The following is a 25285-nucleotide window of genomic DNA, read 5'->3' as shown; positions in this document are numbered from 1 at the left end:
TCAGTGGGCACAGAGACCAGCCAGGCATGGAAACCTTGTGGGGCTGACGTGGGTGTGGGGGACAGCTGGGCTGGAGATAGAGGTCTGCGGAGCTTATTTCTGGAACAAGAGTTTCCCTCTCATTCCTCTGGGTCGGGCAAGGAGAGAAAAACCCCATCCTACTTCCTAAGCTCCAGGAGTTGTGAGGCCAGGAGATTCTTCATTCAGGAAACACATCTGGATCTGAATGCTGATTCTGGGGCTCAGGGGTCCTGCTAAGGTTGATGACATGGTCCCTAATATTGTTGGGGTCCTCTGAAGGAGTTCAGGAGCTCCCAGGCCTGGACTTGAGTAGCACAAGAGTTCAAGGTCTCAGGAAGCCTTTACATGCCTGTTATTGCCCTTAAAGACATCGTTTCTTAATTTCTCCACACGGAGTCTTTGCCTGTCCCACTCCTTCAACAAATGGGTACCTACTTCATCTCAGGGAGTCTGTTTGTGGAATACAGAGATGAGCAGGATACAGTTCTGCCATGGAGGAGCCCACAGCCTGGTGAGGGGGACGACAGAGGAAGAGATGAACACACTAGGGCATGAAAGTGCCACATGGGTGGAAGCCCTGGGCTCTGTGGAATCCCCGAGGAACCCCCACGCACGTGGAATCATGCGTCCCAGCTTGCATGCAGGCAGGGATGTGATAGTAGGAGATCAAGGACAGCTTCCTAGGGTAGTGAGTAAACTGAATCTTGGAAAAATATGATTTGATCCAGAAAAGAAGTCAGAGAATCAGAGACATGGAAGTGAGAGGGAGCCAGTATCTCATCATAGCTGAAATTTGAGAAGTATTCTGGAGACTGGTTGGAGATGAGGCTCTGCTTTGATTGAAGGAGTCTAGGATGCCTGGTTAAGATCCCAGAAGTTCCCTGAATGCAGTCAGATCCTTTTCTTTCCTCTGAGATGCTGCTGGACTTGAACCAGTGTCCACCCTCTAGCTTAGCCCAAATTCCCATCAGTATAGCCCTGGCTCTAAGAAAACCTGTCTTAACTTGCACAGATTCTTAATTTTTTCTGCATTGTGGACTCCTACAGCAGTCTCATGAGGCTATAGACTTTTTTTTTTTTTTGAAATGTGAGAGTATTTTCTAAACTTTTTATTTTGAAATAATTTTAGATTTACAGAAGTGTTGCAAAGGTAGTAAAAGAATTCATGTATGCCCTTCCCAGATTCCCCTACTGTTAACAACTTACCTAGCCATGGTATAGATATCAAACTGAGAAATTAACAATGCTACATTACTATGAACTAAACTCCAGATTTTACTCAGATTTCATCAGTTTTCCACTAATCGTTTTTCTGTTCCTGGATCCCATCCAGGTTACCACATGGCATTTAGTGGAATCAAGTCTTTTGTTTTTTGTTTGATTTTTCACTTTAGCTTTCCAGGGCATAGTAGCATGGTCGGGGTTTTTAAAATTTTTTTTATTTAAAAATTTTGTTTTTCTTGACGTATAGTTGATTTACAATGTTGCGTTAGTTTCTGCTGTGCAGCCAAGTGATTCAGTTATGCATATGTGTACATTCTTTTTTATATTCTTTTCCATTATGGGTTTATCACAGGATATTGACTATAGTTCCCTGTGCTATACAGGAGGACCTTGTTGTTTATCCATCTTATATATAATAGCTTACATCTACTAATCCCAAACTCCCAATCCATCCCTCCCCAACTCCCCTTCCCTCTTGGCAACCGCCAGCCTGCTCTATGTCTGTGAGTCTGTTTCTGTTTCATAGATAAGCTCATTTGTGTCATATTTTAGATAGTGGAATCAAGTTTTTAAATGCATAAAATAAAATACAAAGGACTACAGAGTTAACCAAATGTATTAATATATAATTATAGAAATACTAAAAATGATATGAAGAATATGAGATATAGTCATTTTGTGCTTCTTTATTAACCCATTAAATAACGAGGAAATGTGTTTAAAATTCAGGAAAGTTAAAGTTAAGTTTTATTTTTGAAAGACATACTGAACTGGTTGTGGCTTAGCTTGAATTGAACATTTTACCCCGGGATAATCTTTGACTCACGTCTTTCTCATATTAATCAACCAGCAATTGCAGATAGAGGGAATGATGGAAAGCCACATAGGTGACTAGGTCGTCCCCTAGGAGTGACCAAATCGCACAACCTCATCATTTTGTGGCTGAACTTCTACCAGGTGCAGGCGTGCTCAATCATTGGTCGGCTGTGGCCTTTGCAGGCGGGAAGATTGAGATCCAGGGGAGAGTTTAATATCCACCTTAATTTCAAAGTAGTGGGAGTGTAAATTATATTTCTAAATATCTATGACAACTGATTTGCCTTATAAAAGTATCTGTGATTTCTACCGGGGACAAAAGTTACAGGTATTGATAATGAGACTTGTAACCTACATTTAAAATGGAATTAAATGCTAAATTTAAGCTGGAGGTAAGTGAAAATAAAGATATAATTTTTTTTCCCAACCAAGTTCACAGATCCCTTGAATTCTTTCCACAGAGTTTCAGGCTATAGAAACTCCTGGAAGGTAAATTAGGTAGCCCCCGAGGTTAGAGTGAACCCAAACTATGTTTTGTGAAGCTACAATAAAAAGTAATTTGAATCAACATTTTAAAACATGGAGAATTCATATAAATACCCAAATATGAGCTTCTCTTGAATTAGAGATCTTGCATCACTGGGCTTGCATCACAGCATGGCAGCATCCAGCTGGGGCTGGTAGAGGCCAATCCTGGATTCGGTTAGGTTGTGGGAAGTCTAGTCTGCCTCAGTCCCACCACTGAGCCGAGGGTCACTTGTCCTTAACCATCTTTCTTTCACTGTGAAGGTTTTCTAACGCTTGCCTCATTTATTTACTTTACTCATTTATTTATTATTTGGTCCCTATGGGCTCGTATCTTAGAGTTTGGAAGATAAGAGGAAGCTCCCAAGCCCTGAAACATCTTATACATCAGGCCCAGTGCTGGGTGCTTTACTTAGGGTATCTCACTGAGTTAAGAAACCTGAGTCCCACCCTTGACTACATCACTAGTCGTCCTTTTGACCATAGACAAGTCATTTATCACTTCTGGGTCTCATTTTTGCCCATTTGAAAAAGAGAAATTCTGATTTGATGGTTTCTAAGGTCCTTTCCACCCCTCACATTCTTCCAATCCAAATTCTTTACTCCCAGGGGCCACATCTCACTCCAGGGCATAGCTGGTCATGGCACCAAGCACAACACCTGAAACTCAGTTGTTCAATAACTAAGTGATAGATAAATAATCACATTACATTAGAAAAGATTAGAGGTGTTGCGAAGGTGTATTTTTTATTTTAATTAATTAATTTAATTATTTTTTTTTTGGCTGCATTGGGCCTTCGTTGCTGCGCGTGGGCTTTCTCTAGTTGCGGCGAGCCGGGACTACTCTTCATTGCGGTGCGGTGTGTGGGCTTCTCACTGTGGTGGCCTCTCTTGTTGCGGAGCACAGGCTCTAGGCGTGCGGGCTTCAATAGTTGTGGCTCACAGGCTCTAGAGCGCAGGCTCAGTAGTTGTGGTGCATGGGCTCAGTTGCTCCGCGGCATGTAGGATCTTCCCAGACCAGGGCTCAGGGCCTTTGTTATGGTATACTTTAATTTCCCTTGGATCCCAAAATGGCCATTCCAGACAGGCCTTCTCTCAGCCAACCACCCCCGGGGCTGGCCATGTGGAAGCCTGCATTTGTCAAATGACAGATTTAATGAAAAACGAGGCACAGACTCACATGCATTAAAGAAGTAACTGAGCTTTTGGGGCTACATCACACAACAAAACCAGTTCTGTGCAGCCAAGCTCAGTGAGATTGATTTCTTTAAGTCCTTCTTCTTGCTCCGATATATCATCTCAGGAAGTCAATATTGTGGCGTTGCCTTCTGAACAGTACCCTCTTCTGACCTTATATGAATTGTTGGATGGGAGCCTGGGAAATTTCTCCCATCAAGTCATTTCCTTGTTAATCAGAAGCCAGCTTCTCTGTTGCTTTAATGCAAGAAAGACTCAGCTTGTTGAGCCAGCCAGCCTGGATACTTCTGTCAACATGACATGCATAGATCTGAATATGAGATCAACTTTAGGCCCCAAAAGCTGTCAAGGGAGGGAAACTGAAATAATGGGAAAGTCAAGTTTTGGTGCATCGCCTGTCTATTTGTGGTGAAGGTGGTTTGAGAGACAGTAGGGGGAGAGACAGAGAAAGTGTTTAGGCGTAGCCTGGGGGATGGTAGAACAGGGCAGGGCTGATTTACACCTTCCTGGAGGCCGCACGAGGTCTGGAACCAGCTTTGGATGATCTTAACCTTGGCTTTATTTGGTCACACAGAGGAGCCAGATCCGGGGAACACAAGTCACATTAAACCCACGGGAGGGGCTTCCCTGGTGGCGCAGTGGTTAAGAATCCACCTGCCAATGCAGGGGACACAGGTTTGAGCCCTGGTCCGGGAAGATCCCACATGCCGCGGAGCAGCTAAGCCCATGGGCCACAACGACTGAGCCTGTGCTCTAGAGCCCGCGAGCCACAACTACCAAGCCCGCCATGCCACAACTAGTGAAGCCCACGCACCTAGAGCCCGTGCTCTGCAATAAGAGAAGCCACTGCAATGAGAAGCCCGCGCACCTCAACGAAGAGTAACCCCCGCTCGCCACGACTAGAGAAAGCCCACGCGCAGCAAATGAAGACCCAACGCAGCCAAAAACACATAATGATAAATAAAATAAATATGAAAGAAAACTTTAAAAACCCACGGGAGGCCAGGTATAGTCCAGCGATGCTTTCTTAATTTGTTATTGGAGAGCCTGAACCAGTGACAGGGAAGGTGTGCTCAGGAGACAGATTGCAAGTTCGAAGGATGCTTGGTATGTGTGAAGTTGGAGCAAAGGGAGCAGGATCTTCTTGTGGAATTGCAGATTGAGGCTGTGATAAGAGTCTGGAATGTTCTCCTCCTCCTTTGTTTTTTCTTCTATCCTTCCCGCTTCCCTTTTATCGCCCCGCCCTCTCTTCCTCCCTCCATTCAGGGGTTAATGAGCTTTTCATCACGTGTCTGGTCTTTGCCAGGCACTGCGAATATACACATCACCGTTTCTATCCCCAGGAGCTCATACGCAATCTAATGGGGAGACAGGTACGGAAGCAGAGGGTACGGAACACACGTGCTGATAATGGCTTCCTCTCCTTTAAAGCAGGTGGGCTCGGAAGGCTATGGTGAGGACGCCCTGAGATAAGGCACCAAGTTAGCAATGAGCACAGTGCATGGCTCACAAGCACCCAGGAAGAGTTGGCTCCTGTTATTTCGATCCCTCGTCTTCTTTATCTTGATGAACAAAGAGCTATGGGCACATAGTAGAGGAGAGGGGTGTTCTCCAGGAAGTCAGGAAAGGCTTTCCCTCTGGAGGGAATCAGAGCCAGTGTGGAAGGAAGAGTGGGTCTCCCCTGACTGGAGAGGGGATATGAGGGCCCCAACCAAGAAACCGGAGGCCGGACACTGCCTTCTGTGAGTGACAAGGGACAGTGAGACAGAGGAGGGAGGGGAACAAGGATAAGGATAAAACAGAGATGAGGTCAGATTTTAATGGGCTGTGTGGACTCAGGAACAGTGGAGGCTTTTAGACAGTGAAAGCATGATTGGATTTGTAGAAAGTTAGCACTAATGATGGCACCTAGCTAGGGTTAGGTAAGTTGCAAAAAGACAAATTAGGAGGTACTTTCAATAGAGCAAGCTTCAAGATGATGGGACCCACACCAAGGCTGTATAAACGGAGATGGAAAAGAGATGCTAGATCTATGAGATGTTGAGGAAGCAGATCAATTAGAAAATGATTACTGATGAAACCCTGGAGGTGAATAAAAGGAATGGTTGAGTCTATGCCTTCAGGTGCTCGGAAGGATGGTGGTCTCTTATTTATTATTTATTTATTTATTTTTATTGGAGTATAGTTGCTTTATAATCTTGTGTTAGTTTCTGCTGTACAACAAAGTAAATCAGCTATGCATATACATATATCCCCTCTTTTGGGGATTTCCTTCCCATTTAGGTTACCACAGAGCACTGAGTAGAGTTCCCTGTGCTGTACAGCAGGTTCTCATTTGTTGTCTATTTTATACAGAGTATCAGTAGTGTATATGTCAACCCAATCTCTCAATTCATCCCACTCCCCCTTCCCCCGCCCCCAGTATCCATACGTCTGTTCTCTACGTCTGTGTCTCTATTTCTGCTTTGCAGATAGGTTCATCTGTATCATTCTTCTACATTACACGTATAAGTGATATTGAACGATATTTGTTTTTCTCTTTCTGACTTACTTCACTCTGTGTGATGGTCTCTAGGTCCAGGATGGTGGTCTCTTTACCCAAGATAGGCACTGAAGGAGGAGACAGAAGTGTAGGAGGGGAAGGTGATTTCAGTTTGGAGGAGGTTATGGGTGCTAGAGAGACATCAGGTGGAGATGGGGTGATGATTGAACATGCTGCTTGGGGCTTGTCAGTAGGCACTCCTGGAAAGTCCTGGTCACTAGAGGAAGTGGAAGACAGACAAACAATTGGGGTGTTCAGAGAAGAGATCCCAGGTTAGGACACTGAGAGTAACACAGAGAGGCAGGAAAGGAAGACGAGAGGGCAGGTGTGATCAAGTAGCACAAAGGCGCAGTGATGTGAGGACTGACGAGAGATGACGTGTAGTGTCTGGGGTGATGCTTTTCAGATAGGTCTCACTCCTGGATAGATACGGCCAAGTACTAGTGACTCATCCAACTTCACTTTTCTTAAATTCCTTATTAGTCAACAAAAGCTTTGTTGGCTGCAATAGAGCTTCTTGTCTACTCTACTGCCTGGCCCAGTGGTGTTTAAACAAAGGTTGAATAATGGGATCTTACAATTTTCAGCCTGACAGCCTGTCTTCCTTGAGGTTGGTTATTAAGATTTCAGAAGCTCCTTCATCCATCCAGGAGCACACTGATATCACTTTAGGTGGATGGCTTCCATGCAAACTCATCTCATTGATTTGTTAATCATTTCTCTTTGTGCTAATGTCAGCAAGTGACCCATCCTGGCTCTGTCTCCTCACTCTGGCTCTGATCCATGTGGGGGTGTGGTGACAGGTGGGGTGGGACATGCCTATCCCTGGCTATAAAGGTGGCCATCCCTTCCACACTATTTGTACGGCCTTGTGAGGTAGAGGGAAAATGGTCTCCATATGGAAATCATGTAAGAGGACCATGCAGCCTGGTTTTAAACCCTGGCCACCCCACGTTTGGCGTGTGGGATGCTTGAAAAGTTATTGAAATGCTCTGCGCCTCCACCACTTCATCTATAAAATGGAAATAAATCCTAACTTATAGGGCTATTGGGGGAATTCAATGAGGTGAGATGAAAAGTAGAGCAGAGCAACCAACAGCTTGTAATTATTGAACATTTGGATTGTTTCTAATTGCCATTATGACTATTCTAGAAACAGTTAACTTGTGAAGGAGGCAGTTGAGCTCATTCAGAATCTCTTCCTGAAGGCTCTATTCTTTGACTCATTAAGGTTTTACTTTAAAACAGGGAAAGGGAAGAAAATTCACATAAGTTTACATGGGGCTGTGATTATAAATACTGTAAGGGATGATAAGCCTTAGATTGGAAAAGTGAACATGTAGCCTCGGATCCTGTTTCCTGCTCAGGGGAGAAAATTGTCCCAGTCTCCTGCCTGTCACTCGCCACCCAAGGACCAGATCAGGTGTCATCCCTCCATCCTTATCTCTTTCCCTCCTTCTCCTACTTCGCTCCTTCCTAACTCCCTCCTTTCCTCTTTACCCCCTCCCTCCAGGGATCCACGCTGGAAAATCTAAGCCAATCACTGGCCCGTCCTGCACTTTGGGTTGAGAAACTGTGGGGTTTGGGAGCTGTTTCTCTGTGAGACTGACCAATTGTTGACATTTATTTATTTATTTATTTTTGTTGACATTTATTTTGACTGCGCTCTGTAATACACCTTTATTACCATTTTTTGTTTGTTTGTTTGGCCGTGCTGCACAGCATGTGAGATCTTAGTTCCCCAACCAGGGATCGAACCCATGCCTCCTGCATTGGAAGCACAGAGTCTTAACCACTGGACAGCCAGGGAAGTCCCTGACCATTCTTCTTTTGAGAATTGTTTGGTTTCGTCTTTTGCCCAATTGACTTCCTATTTACAGTGTTTGTTTTTTGTTTGTAATAGTTTTTTGGTAGTTGTTTTAGTGGGAATCGTTTCTGACATGTTTTTCAGAAATTTTACCTGTTTGCTTTTAAGTGGGCAATATACACATATATACCAAATTTAAAACACTCAGAAGGGATCATAGGGAAAAGAAAGGATCCCTCCCCCTTCCTCAGCCCCCCATCACCTACTGCCCTTCTCTAAAGGCAACTACTGATACTGGAATCTTATATATCCTTCCTGAGATATTACATGCATATCCAGATTATAGGTACATATATGAATATGTATGTATATATATTAATTGTATGTATATATGTGTGTATGTGTGTGTATATATGTATATATATATTACACACATGGTATATTGGTTTATACCTAGCTTTTTCACTTAATTAATATCTTGCCGGTCATTCCATATCCGTTTTAAAGTAAATTTTTTAAAATGGAGATGTAATTGACATATAACATTATATTAGTTTCAAGTGTACAATATAATGATTCGATATATGTGTGCTTTGCAAAATGAACACCACAATAAGTCTAGTTAATACCCATCACCACACCTTGGCATCCTTGTCAAATATTAGTTGATTATATATGTGTAAGTTTATTTCTGGGCTCTCTATTCTGCTCCATTGATTTCTGTGTCTGTTTTTATGCCAGTATCATATGCTTTGATTATACTATGAATGTGAATATGAATAATATGAATATGATTATGAATAAGCTTACAAATTTTCTTTTCTTGTGATGAGAAATTTTAAGATCTACTCCCTAGCAAGTTTCAAACAAGCAATAAGGTACTATTAACTACAGTCACCGTACTGTACATTACATCCCCAGGACTTATTTATAACTGGATGTTTATACCTTTTGACTGCCTTCACCCATTTCACCCTCCCCCCTCCCATTTCTGGCAACCACCAATCTGTTCTCTGTATCTATGAGTTAGGTTTTTTGTTTTGTTTTTTTAGATTCCATATATAAGTGTGACCGTGTGGTGTTTGACTTACCTCGCCTAGCATAATGCCCTCAAGGTTCATCCATGTTGCCACAAATGGCAGAATTTCCTTGTTTATTGTGGCCAAATGGTATCAATATCTCATTTTATACACACACACATACACACAAACGCACACACACGTATTTTTTCTTTCTGTATTCATTCATCAATAGATGGACACTTAAGTTGTTTCCACGTCTAGACTATTGTAAATAGCGCTGCAATGGACATGAGGGTGTAGATATCTTTTCAAGTTAGTGTTTTCGTTTCCTTTGGATAAATACCCAGGAGTGGAGTTGCTGGATCATATGGTGGTTCTATTTTTAATTTTTTGAGGAACCTTCATACTGTTTTCCATAGTGGCTGCACCAACTTACATTCCCACCAACAGTGCACAAGGGTTCCCTTTTCTCCACATCCTCGCCAGCACTTATTATGTCTTATCTTTTCGATAATAGTCATTCTAACAGGTGTGAGGTGATATCTCATTGTGGTTTTGATTTGCATTTTCCTGATGATTAGTGATGTTGAGCACCTTTTCCTGTACCTATTGGTCATTTTTATGTCCTCTTTGGAAATATATCTCTCCCTCTGTTTATTTTATCTTTGATTTCTTTCATCAGTGTTTTATAGTTTTCTGAGTACAGGTCTTTTGCCTCCTTAGGTAGGTTTATTCCTACGTATTTTATTCCTTTTGTTGTGATGGCAAATGGGAGTGTTTCCTTAATTTCTCTTTCTGATATTTTGTTCTTAGTGTATAGGAATGCAAGAAATTTCTGTGCATTACTTTTGTATCCTGCAACCTTACCACATTAATTGATTAGTTCTAGTAGTTTTCTGGTGGCATCTTTAGGATTTTCTATGTATTCATTCATTCATTCATGTCATTGGCAAACAGTGACAGTTTTACTTCTTCTTTTCCAATTTGTATTCCTTTTATTTCTTTTCCTTCTCTGATTGCTGTGGCTAGGAATTCCAGTACTATGTTGAATAATAGTGGTGAGAGTGGACATCCTTGTCTTGTTCCTGATCTTAGAGGAAATGCTTTCAGTTTTCACTCTTGAGAACGATGTTTGCTGTGGGTTTGTCATATATGGCTTTTATTATGTTGAGGTAGGTTCCCTCTATGCCCACTTTCTGGAGAGTTTTTATCATAAATTGGTGTTGAATTTTGTCAAAACCTTTTTCTCCATCTATTTAGATGATCATATGGTTTTTATTCTTTAATTTGTTAATATGGTGTATGACATTGATTGTTTTGTATATACTGAAGACTCCTTGCATCCCTGGGATAAATCCCACTTGATCATGGTGTATGATCCTTTTAATGTGTTGTTGGATTCTGTTTGCTAGTATTTTGTTGAGGATTTTTGCATCTATGTTCTTCAGTGATATTGGTTTATAATTTTCTTTTTTTGTGATATCATTGTCTGGTTTTGGTATCAGGGTGATGGTGGCCTCATAGAACGAGTTTGGGAGTGTTCCTCCCTCTGCAATTTTTTGGAAGAGGTTGAGAAGGATATGTGTTAACTCTTCTCTAAATGTTTGGTAGAATTTGCCTGTGAAGCCTTCTGGTCCTGGACTTCTGTTTGTCGTGAGATTTTTAATTACAGTTTCAATTTCATTACCTGTTGGTCTGTTTATATTTTCTAATTCTTTCTGGTTCAATCTTAGAAGGTTGTACTTTTCTAAGAATTTGTCCATTTCTTCCAGGTTGTCCATTTTATTGACATATAGTTGCTGGTAGTATTCTCTTATAATCTTTTGTATTTCTGCAGTGTCAGTTGTAATCTCTCCTTTTTCATTTCTAATTTTATTGATTTGAGTCCTCTTCCTTTTTTTCTTGATGAGTCTGGGTAAAGATTTATCAATTTTGTTTATCTTCTCAGAGAAAAAGCTTTTAATTTTATTGATCTTTGCTATTGTTTTCTTTTTTTCTATTTCATTTATTTCTGCTCTGATTTCTTTCCTTCTACTAATTTTGGGTTTTCTTTGCTCTTCTTTTTCTAGTTGTTTAGGTGTAAGGTTACATTGTTTATTTGAGATTTTTCTTGTTTCTTGAGGTGAGCTTGAATTGCTATGAACTTCCCTCTTAGAACTGCTTTCTCTGCATCCCATAGGTTTTGGATTGTTGTGTTTTTGTTGTCATTTGTTTCTATGTATTTTTTTAATTTCTTCTTTGATTTCTTCAGTGATCTCTTGGTTATTTAGCAGCACACTGTTTAGCCTTCATGTATTTGTGTTTTTTACCGATTTTTCCTCTAATTTATTTGTAAACTCATAACGTTGTGGTTGGAAAAGATGCTTGATATGATTTTAATTTTCTTAAATTTTCCAAGGTTTATGAGAAAACCATAATTCAAAAAGAGTCATGTACCAAAATGTTCATTGCAGCTCTATTTACAATAGCCCAGAGACGGAAACAACCTAAGTGCCCATCATCGGATGAATGGATAAAGAAGATGTGGCACATATATACAATGGAATATTACTCAGCCATAAAAAGAAAAGAAATTGAGCTATTTGTAATGACATGGAGAGACGTAGAGTCTGTCATACAGAGTGAAGTAAGTCAGAAAGAGAAAGACAAATACTGTATGCTAACACATATATATGGAATTTTAAAAAAAATGTCATGAAGAACCTAGGGGTAAGACAGGAATAAAGACACAGACCTACTATAGAATAGACTTGAGGATATGGGAAGGGGGAAGGGTGAGCTGTGACAAAGCGAGAGAGAGGCATGGACATATATACACTACCAAACGTAAGGTAGCTAGCTAGTGGGAAGCAGCCGCATAGCACAGGGAGATCAGCTCAGTTCTTTGTGACCGCCTGGAGGGGTGGGATAGGGAGGGTGGGAGGGAGGGAGACGCAAGAGGGAAGAGATATGGGAACATATGTATATGTATAACTGATTCACTTTGTTATAAAGCAGAAACTAACACACCATTGTAAAGCAATTATACCCCAATAAAGATGTTAAAAATAAATAAATAATGAAAGAAATGCAACAAGGTAAAATAAAACCACAACAGAAAAAAGAAAAACAAAAGGTGAGGGTGGGGGAACAAGCCAAAAGGAGATAACAATAACAAAGTATAAAGAATAAAATAAAATTAGAAAAATAAAATATTTATTAGAAGAAATAAAAATATAAATGAATCAACAGCAATGAATCGACAAGGTAAAACAGAACCCCAATCTAAAAGAGGAAAAAAAAAAGCCTTGTCTATGGTTGTGTGGTTTAGGTGGGGGTGGAACTTAGGCAGGGGAGGGGTTTAGGGTGGGGTGGACCTTGCAGGGGGGGGGGGGATGTTTGAGTGTGGGGCGGGGCCTAGGGTCAGGACACAGCAGCCAGAAAAGGCCTGGGGGCGGGGCCTCTGCTTAGGACCTGTGTGGAAGGGGAGAGGCAGCACCAGGAAAGGAGGGCCTCTGAAGGGTGGAGTTTCCAGGTAAGGCCCTGGGTGAGGGTATGTGCGTGGGGTTTAGGCCCAGAGAGTTGGAGGGAGTCTCTGAGTGTAGATGTAGGGCCCTGGGTGGGGGTGTAGGGCGGGGCTTGGGTTCTGTGTGGCAGGAGGGAGGCTCCGAGGGCAGAGGTTTAGGCCCGGGAGCCCAATAGGCTCCCTGGTGCCTAAGTGGCCAGGTAACGCACTGGCCGTATTCCCTTCCGTTACTTTACACCCCTCCCCACTGTCTACCCCAGGGTCTCTCCCGTCACCACTGGACCCCTAACCATGGGTGGGTCCCGCTGGGTGTAGGAACTCCTCCCCAAGTGGGCAGGGGAAACTTGGCCCCTGGGAAATTGTCCCCCAATTTCCCCCTTTGGGCATGGGATCCCTTCCCTTCCCCCCACCACCCCTCAGGGGCGCCAATCTCATCCCGCCTCCACTTCTCCTCCCCCCTCACTCCTCCCCATGCCCCACATCCTAACTGGTCGCTGGGGGTTCTTTCCATCCCCTTAGGTGTCTGTGGTCCCCTACCAGTGCCTGGTAGGTGCCCTAGTTGTGTGGAGACGTGAATTCCGTGTCCTGTTAGTCCGCCATCTTTTCCCACCCCCCCATCTTCTTTTAAAGTCAAACTCAAATCCCACTTTCCCCAAGAAGCCTGTCACCAGCTCTCTAACCCATTTGCTCTTTCCTTGTACTTTTATTTAGAACCACGTCCCTGAGCTCTGACCACACCAACAGCCCTCAGTCCCCTTTAGAGAAGACACCTTAGAATTCTTTCTATATTCCCTCTTCCCTCTCCCAGCTGCCCACACAGTGCTGGATACATGGTAGGCGCATTTGGCTGGATGAAATGATCACTCAGACAATTCAACAATTAATGCTTCGTCCCATCACCATGGCTGTGAGAGTCCATTTCCCACTGAAATCCCCACTAGCTTTTGAAGACGAGCAGAAATCAGAGTGATTTGCCTTTTCCAAGCTCGCCATACGTGTTCCTTTTCCATGATTTCTCTTCAGGAATCCAAAGGAGCAGGAGGGACCTGGCTGTTGATTACAAAATGGCTGGGAGACAAGAAGGAAAGGGGTGTAGAAACCTGGCAAACAACCCTCATTGCTGAAATGTCAAACCGACTGAAGTCAAGCCCATTAATCTTGTTTTATTGCAAGATTCAAAATCGCCATGCTACGGCAGCCACAGAATTGATGGATGGGTTCCCCTGCGTTCATCCAGCACCTCGGCTGCCTGAGAAACCAGATCTCAGATGAACAGGGAGAGGAAATTAAAATGGCCTTCTGAGGTTCTTCGGTAACTGCTAGTAGGGAAAGATGGGGCATTCAGGGTCTCTGGCAGCCAAGGTGCTTACACTTGGTTTTCACTGCAATTTTTGGTAAGCAAATCAAAGAAACAGCAGTGCTGAAGCCACCATGGTAAATCTTGAGCAACTTCTGCTCCAGTGAGGGGGCGAGAGTGGTCACACCTGGCTGCCCTGTTGCTTGAGGCCACCAGGCTGTGATCTTGTTTGACTTCTTGCTGATGAAATAGGTGAAAGATGGGAACGCCTGGCTGTTTTAATCTGCAATTTTTTGATCACTGGGGAGCCTAAGTCTTTTTCCATATGTCAGTTTTCTAGTCAGATTTCCTCTTCTGTAAATAACCATTTTCCTTGTGCCCCTAATATAATTCATAATTCAGTTCAGCAGTTCCACGTTGATTGTGGGCCTATGTGCCCAGCATATTCAGTGCAAGATACACAGCTATATGTATATTCCATTTTCTAATAGAGTGCAGGGATGGGGATGGCGAGAGAGAGAGTCAAACCCAAAGTATCACTTCACTGCAATATGGCTGATAGGGATACTTCCAGAGTATTTTCCCTGGTTTTGCTGTGATTTTTGTTATTTTTAGAGAACATAGAGTATTTGTATTTTTTATGCTGTGCATCATATATCTTGGAATCGCCTGGTCATTATCTTTGCTCATTCTTTTTCTATTCTTCTGTTGTTCTTGTCTTTGTTAATTTGTAGAAGCTCTTTAGGTATTTTGGAAATTAATTCTTTGTCTTTAGAAGTGCCACACATATATTGTCTAATCTTTTTATTTAACTTTATTGCATTTTTATCATGCCAAAAAGTGTCATTTTCAGAACATTCTTTAACATCATATATTGATAAAATAACCTCAAAATGGACTAAAGACCTAAAGGTAAGACCCACACCATAAGACTCTTAGAAGAAAACGTAGGCAGAACACTCTTTGACATAAATCGTAGTATTGTTTTTGTGGATCTGTCTCCTAAAGTAAAGGAAATAAAAGTAAACATAAACAAATGGGACCTAGTCAAACTTATAAGCTTTTGCACAGCAAAGGAAACCATCAGCAAAACTAAAAGACAACCTGCTGAAAGGGAGAAAATATTTGCAAGTGATATGACAGATAAAAGGTTAATATTCAAAATACATCAACAGCTCATACAACTCAACAGCAAAAAGCAAACAACTTGATTTAAAAAATGGGCAGAAGATCTGAATAGATATATTTCCAAAGAAGACATACAGTTAGCCAACAGGAACATGAAAAGATGCTCAACATCACTAATCATCAGGGTAATGCAAATCAAAACCACAATGAAATATCACCTCACACCTGTCAGAATGGCCATCATCAAAAAGACCAGAAATAACAAATGTTGGTGAGGATGTGGAGAAAAGGGAACCCTTGTGCACTGTTGGTGGGAATGTAAATTGATGCATCCACTGTGGAAAACAGTATGGAGGCTTCTCAAAAAACTAATAATAGAACTACGATTTGACACAGTAATTCCACTCTTGGATATATAATAAAGAGAGAGAGAGAGAGAAAACACTAATTCCAACATGTACATGCACGCCAATGTTCATACCAGCATTATTTACAATTGCCAAGATGTGGAAGCAACCTAAGTGTCCATCAACAGATGAATGGATAAAGAAGATGTGGTTCATATATACAGTGGAATATTACTCAGCCATAAAAAAGAATGAAATTTTGCCATTTGCAACAATATGGATAGACTTAGAGAGCCTTATGCTAAGTGAATTAAGTCAGTCAGAGAAAGACAAGTACTGTATGATATCTGAAAAATAAAATAAATTAGTGAATATAACAAAAAAGAAGCGGACTCATAGAGAACAAACTAGTGCTTACCAGTGGGGAGGGGGAAGAGGGAGGGGTAAAATAGGGGTAAAGGATTCAGAGGTACAAACTACTATGTATAAAATAAACAAGCTACAAGATATATTGTACAACACAGGGAATGTAGCCAGTATTTTATAATAAATATAAGTGGAGCATAACCTTTAAAAATTGAGAATCACTATGTTGTACACCTAAAGCTTGCATAATATTGTACATCAGTTATACCTCAAATAAAAAAATTGTCATTTTGATGTAGTCAGATTTTAAAATATTTTTCTTTGTGATCAGTGCTTTTTACCTTTAAGAAATAATTCCCTACTCTCAGCCTATAAAAATATTCTCTGATGTTCTTCTAATCCATTTCAAACTTTTTCTCAGATGTAGAAATTAGAAACAAATAGGATGAATTAAAAATTTTTTAGTACTTAAGAACTTATGGTGTTGGGTGGAGATTGTAAATGTCCTAAATATTTAGACAGGTTTATCAATAAATCCGTGAGGACCTTTGAGAAATTTTAATGACTTATTCATGTTTCCTTTTCTTTTTGACCCTGTCTGTTTTAGGGGTGTGTGAGTGTGTGTTGTGTCATCTTTATACATACTCATACCCATACAGACAGTCGCATGCATACACACACACACACACACACACACACACCCCTGAAGAATAACTATCCTTGAAATTGATAAATTTCTTATCCTACAACTATGTGTAATATTGCCATATACTTAAAATTTTTCCTGTACTGTTAGTTACTAGAATCTCATTCTCATATTTAATGATCTCTTTTGTATTTCTTATATTGTTAAAAGATTGACCAGAGGCTTGTTCTGATTGTTCTGTTTGCCTTTAAGAGTTGTAGCTTTTAATAACACTGCTATTACTACTACCATTCTTACAGAAACAGTAACTACCACTTCAAACTCTTAAGATTCATTCATCCTTTATCAGTTTTTTACCAGACACTGTGCTTTAAGCTTTACCAGACATTATTGAATTTAATTTTTACAACAACCCTATAAAAATGGCACTGTTACCCATATTTTACAGATGAGAAACATGGGAAAATGGATCACAGAGAAATTAACCAGATATTCCAATGTTGCAGAGCTGTGTGTGTTGGAGCGAAGGTAAGCAACCCAGGTCCATTTGACTTCACCTTTGGAGCCCTTTAAACCCTACATTTCACTGCTTTTCTCTTTTTTCTTTTCTTCTTATTCCATTGCTTCTTTCTTTCAGTTATTTTTCTGGTATTGTTTTCTTTCTTTTATTTTTCCCTTGATGTGATTTTCTGTTACAAAAGTGTTAAGTTCATTCTCGCTTATTCTCCCATCTCTCCTTGTCTCTTTCTGTCTCTCTCCGTTTCAGTTTCCTCTTTGTCTCAGCAACATGCAAGACGTTATTCTTAGTTTCTAGATGTCTGAGTATTTTTTCTTTTTAATATCCATTTGAATTTTTAACTTATTGCATTGTCATCTCAAAGTATTATCTATAAAACTTCTGCTCTTGTGTTTATAGATATGATTTAGTATGCAATCATTTTTTGCTTATAGACCAGGTATGTATACTTCAAAAGAAAAAGTAATCCATATTCGTGGATTATGAAACTTAGTATAAGTCTGTTATAGGTACTGCATTTATTGTGTCTTTCGTTTTTTCTATGTCCTTATTTAATCTCTTGTCTACTTGGATCTGTACTAGACTGATAATGGTAAATTACTTTCTCCCTCCCAAAAAAGCACATTTTTATTTCATTTCTTGTGCATTTTTATAGTATGTGCTTGCAAGTCTTATGTAAAATTTTTGCTTTTAAGCACTGTGCTGTCCAGAATTCATCTGGCTGTTCCTTGGTTTGAATTTGACAGGCATATTCTGGCCCATGAATTTATTTTTAACTTTTAGAATCTTTCTGCTGCAGAAACATATCTTACGGACAACTTAACGGTAACTTTTAAAAAAATACAATCTTTAGTGAATTCCCTGGTGGTCTAGTGGTTAGGACTCGGCGCACTCACTGCCGCGGCCCGGGTTCAATCCCTGGTCGGGGAACTAAGATCCCACAGGCCGAGAGGCACAGCCAAAAAGAGAAAAATTGTACAATCTTTAAATAGCTTGGTAGGCCACTTACATTCATTTTTATAAACACCACACCGTGTTTATCATCTGTCATCCCACTTTATGTCTACTTGTCCTCTGTCTTCTCTTTTGATTTTTGATGTGTGTTTTGATAAACGATTGTTTTATACTTCATTTTCTGTCTTAAAGAATTTAAAAGAGTAAGCCTCTAATTTTTAAAAAATCATTTACGATCAATGAGATATTCCACGAACATTCTTACAGCTACAGTCCCCATTTCTAAACTTTCTAAACAAGCACAACTTTTAACTCCCCTTTATAGCCTATGAAAGATGAATTTTACAGGTTTTACTTCTTTTCCTTTGTCCTCCTTTCTCATCCCTTTCTCATCCCGTCGGAACATAGACGGCAGGCTGGGGCCCCACAGCACATGGGGCTGCTGGGGCGGCAGCCAGGGTTAAATGTGTCATGAGTCCAGGGAAGGAGGAGGCTGGGCCAGATCTGAAGGCAAGAGCAGGGATGATGCAGCCACCCTCTGGTGTCTCTGGACCCCAGGCTGCCTTTCTTTCATTGTTTCTCCCCCCCGTCCAGGCTGAGTCAGTTCCTGAGCTTCCAAGGCCATCCTGCCTGACTCGGCATGCCTGCCACCTTGAAGCATTGGCAAGGCACGGAGACAGAGGCGTGGCCCGTAAAAAATGATTTTCTTAGGAAGGGAAGGACCATGAATTCTCAAATCTCTGCAAACATGGGATAATTAGGTGGTCCAATGGTTAATGAATTTAATGCAGATAAGTGCAGCTCAATGCACATCGACAAAACAGTTTAAATTGCTGATACACACCAATGGCTTCTGGTTCCTTGGGAATGTTCGGGAGATGAGAAGGTGTGCTCTGGGCTTTAATAAGAGAGAGAATTGTATAATCTCAGAGCACAAGGGGGTCTTTGAGGCATCAACTTGCCCACAGTGAATCCACACTCTCATCTTCCCATTGGTCCCACCTAACACACAAACAAGGCTTTTGGTTGATGGAGAGCAAGAGACCATCTGTTGGAATGAAGGCTCCACACAAGGATAAAGAAGATGCATGCCCTAATGCAAAGATAACACTTAACTTCTGGAACCAGCTTTGAAATACAGCTTGCTAGGTTATAAAACTGCACCTACCCGGTCTTAAGGGACTAGAAGCCCAGGTGTCAGAATCTGGGTTAGAGCAGTGATTTGGAACCATTCATAGACTTGGAGAGAGAGGAAGCGGGATGAGAGCCCCACAGAGTCTGTGCTTCTGAAGCTGGGGCTAACCCTGTGAAAATGCAGGCAGCTGGGGGGCGGGGGCGGGTCCCGGGACCAAGTCACAGTTTAAACTGGAATGATTAGCACATGAGATCCTCGCCTCTTAGCCATTGGCCAATTGTGGATCATCTGCTAGAGGCACAGAGCAGACCAGTAGATGGGATTTGCACAGGGAAATTTCATGTGAGAATCACACTTTCTCTATTCTCTTGAAAAATCAGATGCTTTAGCCACAGTGGGCCTGTGTTCTCAGGGGCCAGCAGTCAGCAGGAGCTGAGGGCCGTTCTCCTCTTTAGATGGGCAGGCGGCCTCCTCAATGTGTGCATCCCACCACTCTCAATGGTGTTCATTCATTTTGAGCATCTTCCCGGTCCAGTAGGTGTTGGAGTTTGTATCCTTGGCAGGTGCTGCATTAGGCAGTGAGATGCAAAGATGAATAAATGGTTCACCTCTGTGCGAGTCTCTTGGACACAAATGGCTTTCCTCATCCACTCAAACTCCGAGTGTCTGTTCTGTGTTGGGCTCTGTGCTGGTGCTGACAATGGAAACACTGGTGTTCTTAAGAGTGTACAATCTCAGAGAGAGAGAGATATGAACAGATGATTGAAATACAAGGTGATTACTATGGTAACCCAGAAGCCATGGGCATGAAATGATTAAACCTTCCTGTTCTGACAATACTGGCCAGAAGACTGGTTAATGGTGTTCTCAGGCAGGCCTGGGGCTGAGCAACTAGGGGATCAATTTTTTTAGAGCTGACCAGAAGTAAGAAGAGATTTTTCCTTCTAAGGGCTATAAATTCTCTCATCGGTCCAGCCAGGTATTAAACCAGGAACACAGCTGCAAAAATTAGTCCAGTTATAGAGAGCACATACTATCACAGGGCTTTCAAAAGAAAGGCCTAGAATTCAGTTTGCATTTGGAGCAAAACATGCATACAGACTAGGAATAAAATAGAAGAATTTTAAGGCAAGAATCAGAAGTCCTAGTGCAGACAAGATGGCATGGGAGCAGAACACTGCAGAGCACATAAGAAAATCACAGCCCAGGACTTCCCTGGTGGCGCAGTGGTTAAGAATCTGCCTGCCAATGCAGGGGACACGGGTTTGAGCCCTGGTCCAGGAAGATCCCACATGCCACGGAGCAACTAAGCCCGTGTGCTACAACTACTGTGCCTGTGCTCTAGAGCCCGAGAGCCACAACTACTGAGCCCGCATGTCACAACTACTGAAGCCTGCGTGCCTAGAGCCCATGCTCCACAGCAAGAGAAGCCACTGCAGTGAGAAACCTGCACACCACAGCGAAGAGTAGCCCCCGCTCGCCACAACTAGAGAAAGCCCACGTGCAGCAATGAAGACCCAATGCAGCCAAAAATAAATGAATTAATTAATTAACTTTAAAAAAAGAATATCACAGTCCAGCCCAGAGAGTTCCCTGTCCAAGCTGGACCTGAGCTCCCACCAGGCTGTAAGTCAGACTGAGTCTTGAGTCTTTAATTGTAAACCATGAGCATGGCAACCTGATGGGACAGTTCATGCTCTCTAACAGGCCATCTTTAGCAGCACTGCTCCTCTGTTTAAATATCTGTACCATGTCTCTTTCTTTCTGTAGAATGGACACACATTCGGTTTTCTTCTTCATCGAGTTGTGATTTGGAAAGTCTATCTCAATGATGCTGTAGATGGATGCCTCTCCTGGACATACACCTAGAATTTGGATTGTGGTGCCTGGTGGAAAAAGGAAAAACGGCCAAGAGCTCCCTTTTGCAGGATGGCGCCATTTATGTCCATTTGTTTCTGGAGGGATGCATGGTACGCCACAGCAGAGCTATGAGTTGAGGTGTGTAAGAGCCCAGAGGAAGGAGCATCTGAGTTTGCCTGGGAGCACTGGGGGGTGGGGGAGGGTTCACCCAGGAAGGACCCCTGGGCCCAAGATGCGAAGGGGGAATGAGTTCATAGGATAGATGAATCCTACTGGGGTGGGTGAGGAAGGCTTTCGGGATGGAGTGGCCTTAGAACTGAGGGAAGAGAAATGTTCAGCTGAGCAAAGATAAGGAGAAAGTTCATCCTGGCAGGAGGAAGAGCATGAGAAATTTGAAGGAAGCACGGAATAAAGGTTTACAGGACATCAGCACTAATGCCCGAATACTAGTCCAACGCCAGGTTAAAGCCAAGGAAAATCGGGCGTGTTTATTGATGTTTATGGAGTTCTGCAATGAGTGCTCTGAAGAACAGAACTCTGCCTTAGAAATGTTTGCCAGGCAGCGGAGTTCAAGGTGAGTTCAAGGAGGCGGGATGGGCGACAGTGACCTGTAGTTGCCTCCTTCTCTGAGGTTCAGCTTCTATCATTTAGGAACCACAGGACTTCGGAGGCAGGGTTATTGCAAATACTTTAAAAAATGTATATAAAGCTCGCTGTAAGGTGCCCAGCAGCTGGCACCCAGGAGCTGCTCAGCAAACCACAGTCCCTACCCTCTCCCCTTTGTACACATGAGGAACGTGCCAAGCTGGAGCCCGGCCATCTCCACTGCCAGGAAATTGCAGGACGACAGACAAAACGTTTTAGCTGCTAAAAGGTAGTGATGGGTTGAGATGCCAAGTGATATTTCCTTTTGCTGAAGAGTGCACACGTGAGAATGCACTTCGCACCCTCTGACACGTGCCCACGATGTCTCCTTTATTTCTAGGTTTAGCTAATTAACAGGTACGAAAAGTCAGTGTGCTTGCAACTAAAATGTTCCGTTATTCTGGGTTCTCTCCCCAGATTACTGTGCTGTGTGGATAACTCTTCTCTTTTGGGACAAAATTAGAAACGAAACAAATCTTACAAACAGACCCTTAGGTAGCCTGGCTAGTGACTGGGATTATGACACTTCCATTTCTTGTCTCCTGACCTGGCCACAGTGAAGTTAGCTGTGTTCTGTCATTCTTAGCTTTGGGATTTTGAGAAAGTCACTGAAAACCTGTGAGCATCTAGATTTTTAAAGGAGGATAATGTTCTCCAATTCTGTAAAAGAGTTACGAATATGAAGAAAGCATGTAAATATTTGGTACACTGTAGTTTACAGAAGTAAGCTACTATTATTTTGAATATTGTTAATGTCATTCTGGCATTTTCAGAAACATATGAAAACTTATGGATAAATGATATAGTCAATTTTTCATGAATTATTTCCAGAAAGGTATGTTAATTTTTTTTTTTTTTTTTTTTTTTGGCCGCACTGCTTGCAGGATCTTAGTTCCCTGATCAGGGGTCGCCAGCACCCTTGGCAGTGAAAGTGTGGAGGCCTAACCGCTGGATCACCAGGGAGGTCCCGAGTTACGGCAATTTTTGCTAAAAGACACGGGAAGCTCTGATACAGCTTCTCAACTGTAGCCAAGCAACAGCTTTTGACAAACAAACTAAAAAGAGTGAAATTAGTTGATTTCTTGGTGCATTGAATTGATTGATTCACCCTCCAAAGCTGGAATAGACAACTTTTTTTTTTTTTTTTGTACAAATGTTTCTGTTTCAAAGGTGAGGGGTGGGAGTTAGTGTCAAAGTGGGCAGAGGTGTGCTTTATCCACACCAGCCCATGAGCCAGACAGCACACATGCAATGAGAAAGCCAACAACAGAAGGATAAGGATGCCCTTATGCTCCTGGCTTCTCTGTCCCTCCAGCCCCAGAGAGTTCATGGGCACCTCACCTCTTCTCCAGCCGTCCCCTCCTTAGTCACCCCAACTACTACCGATCATTTCCAGAATTTTAAAGAAGTGACATCATGCCCTGCTGGCAGTGTAGCCCCTGCTTAATGCCCTTATGGGCTCCACTTCCCTCCCTCCCTCCAGAAAACAAACTTATTTGCGTTCACCCATCACCATTTCTCAGCCTCAGCATCTATTGATTTTGGGGAGAGCATGGAGAGGCCAAGGGGCTCTAACTAATGTGCTCCCCAGCCTGTCACGGCACAGCCATTCAGCCCCCAGGGTTCAGTCCCCCCACACAGTCTACACTCTAAAGCTGGTTACAAGTTGGGTTTGGCAGAAGCAGACTCAGATACAGAGCTTGGGGTGAAGGCTGTTTTTCGGGATTAACAGGATCCGGTTGGGTAAGGAAGTTGACTGCAGTGCAGGTCCAACAAAGCCCAAACCAAGCCGGCGGGGGCTGTGGCCTGAGGAGGTCCCTCAGAGTTGCTCCCCGTTGCCTGGTGGAAATGGCCAGGCCCGCTTACCCTCCCTGTGCCCTGTCACCTGATGTGGGCTGCTCTGGACGGGCAAGGAGCCTTTCCACCAGGGAGGAAAGCCCTGACGGTGCTGATGGTGCAGGCTGCTTGCTGACCCCCCTCCGCATGGTGGCAGCAGATCCTTCCTTGGCGGGGGTATGCGTAGCACATCTTCTTTTTACCAGTTTACTACTCCTCGTTCTTCCACCATACCCATTCGGGGACAGCTCATCCAGGTTCTGATGGCCTCTCTTCCTTAGAAACCCAGGAGAAGGGAATCTGTGGGATAAGATTTAGCCCTGCCACTGCTGTTGGCCTCTGGGACGCAGCGGATGGGAGTTGTCTCCCTTCTCTACTATCCGCTGGCCTTGGTGGCTCTCCTGGTGGTGGAACCAGACTCTCATCCCCAAAAGGTTTGAATGCCTCATCACCATGCCCGTCTCAGGCTGAGGTTGTGTGCTTGTCCATTTATAATCACAGCTGGGTAGGGGAATCTCAAGAGGGACCCAAGCAGATCACTTAGGACCCAGACATTCCTCCGTGCTCCACTGTGTGACACCAACCTGCTCCTGTCCTGGTGATGAGGGTCATCTCACCCTGCCCAGATGGTGACTTCTCTTCTTCCTCAACACAACATCCCTCAACACAAGAAATCCAAAGTGCCCAGGCAGCAGACACACTTTAGAATTCAATGGGACCCCAGCTGTGGCCCCTAGAGAAGATGTGTGTGCCCTCTGGGGAGCAGGACCCCTAAGCCTGCAGAGCCCATGGTAGTGGGGATGGGAAGTATGAAGCCTACCCAGGATCACTAGGAATTCATGGTAGGTGGGGTCGCTCACCACTTCTACCTCGTGGATCCTGGGTTCTCGTATTCTTCCTCTTGGGGACACGGCTCCATTTAAAGATCATTGATTTGTGCAAATATGCCATCCTGAGGGATGGCATCCTGTCCTTGCAAAATATTGCCTCTGGGCTGGCGCTTCAGCTGTGATTTCACAGGCTGTTCCAATGGTCTCTCAGGCCGGCAGTTTCAGGATGACAAGGTACATATGACCAGAGGATCTCGTGTTCAGAGGTCCACCTCCATGCGTCCTTTGCAGAACAGAACCTGAAGAAGCCCACCAGGTGTTGTGCTTCTATCTTTGTGGTGGGAGGGACAAGCTATAATAATTTGTCTTTTACTTGGGAAGAAATGTTCCAGCATATCCCTGACCACAGGGACTCAAAATTTTATGGAGGTGGCAGGCCCCGAGTCTTCATATTGTTTACCTCCAACCCTCTGGAGTGCAAATGTGACTAGCCACCTCTTACTCATCTCTCCTATTGACATAATGCCATCGATGTGATCCTATATAGGATGTCCAGATGGTCCAGATCTCCTCCGATTACATCATGACAGAGGGTAAGAGAGTTAACATATATCTGGAGCAAAATCATAGATGTATATTGTTGTCCATTCCATGTGGATACAAACTATTTCCGTTCCTATTTTCTGAATGGGATAGGAAAGAACATATTTGCCAAATCAGTGACCACCTACCATGTACCTGAAGCCATATTAATCTGTCCTAACAAAGAAACTACAGCTGTGATCAGGGTTATCACTTGGTTGGGCTTGCGGTTGTCTCTAGCCATCCTCCAGGACATATGGGCTTTCTGCAGAGGGGCCATGCTTAAGAATTACCTGGAGACATGCAGGTGACAACACCTCTGCTCCTACCTGAGGGTAGTACTTATCTCTGCCTCCTTCCCAGGGATGCAGTATGATTTCTGATTTATTCTCTTGTCAGGATGGGGTAATTTCAGAGGTTTCTATTTGGCTTTTCCTCTAGAGAGCTAGTACCCCACAGGCCAAGGACCCAATGAACTGCTGC

At 42.9% G+C, this 25285-nt stretch overlaps 1 protein-coding gene and 1 pseudogene across 18 annotated transcripts in view; both read left to right on the top strand.

Moving 5' to 3' along the window:
* MTHFS (methenyltetrahydrofolate synthetase) overlaps positions 1-25285 on the top strand; it is a 269324-nt gene that overhangs the window by 220651 nt on the left and 23388 nt on the right. For 11 of the 18 annotated variants that reach the window (XR_003002979.1, XR_003002981.1, XR_003002987.1 and 8 more), the window contains 3 exons: positions 16892-16971; positions 20820-21047; positions 21283-21483. The gene's annotated coding sequence lies outside the window, so the exon portion shown is untranslated. Of the gene's footprint in view, positions 1-16891; positions 16972-20819; positions 21048-21282; positions 21484-25285 lie in introns of those variants that run through there. The other 7 variants (XR_003002986.1, XR_003002977.1, XR_003002973.1 and 4 more) reach the window with 4 other exon arrangements.
* LOC112398280 (frizzled-3-like) overlaps positions 21293-25285 on the top strand; it is a 52847-nt pseudogene continuing 48854 nt past the window's right edge.

Source organism: Neophocaena asiaeorientalis, unplaced genomic scaffold, assembly GCF_003031525.2.
Source record: "Neophocaena asiaeorientalis asiaeorientalis breed wild unplaced genomic scaffold, Neophocaena_asiaeorientalis_V1.1 scaffold155, whole genome shotgun sequence".
NCBI classification, from domain to species: Eukaryota; Metazoa; Chordata; class Mammalia; order Artiodactyla; family Phocoenidae; genus Neophocaena; species Neophocaena asiaeorientalis.
This window is presented reverse-complemented; position numbering and strand designations above follow the sequence as displayed.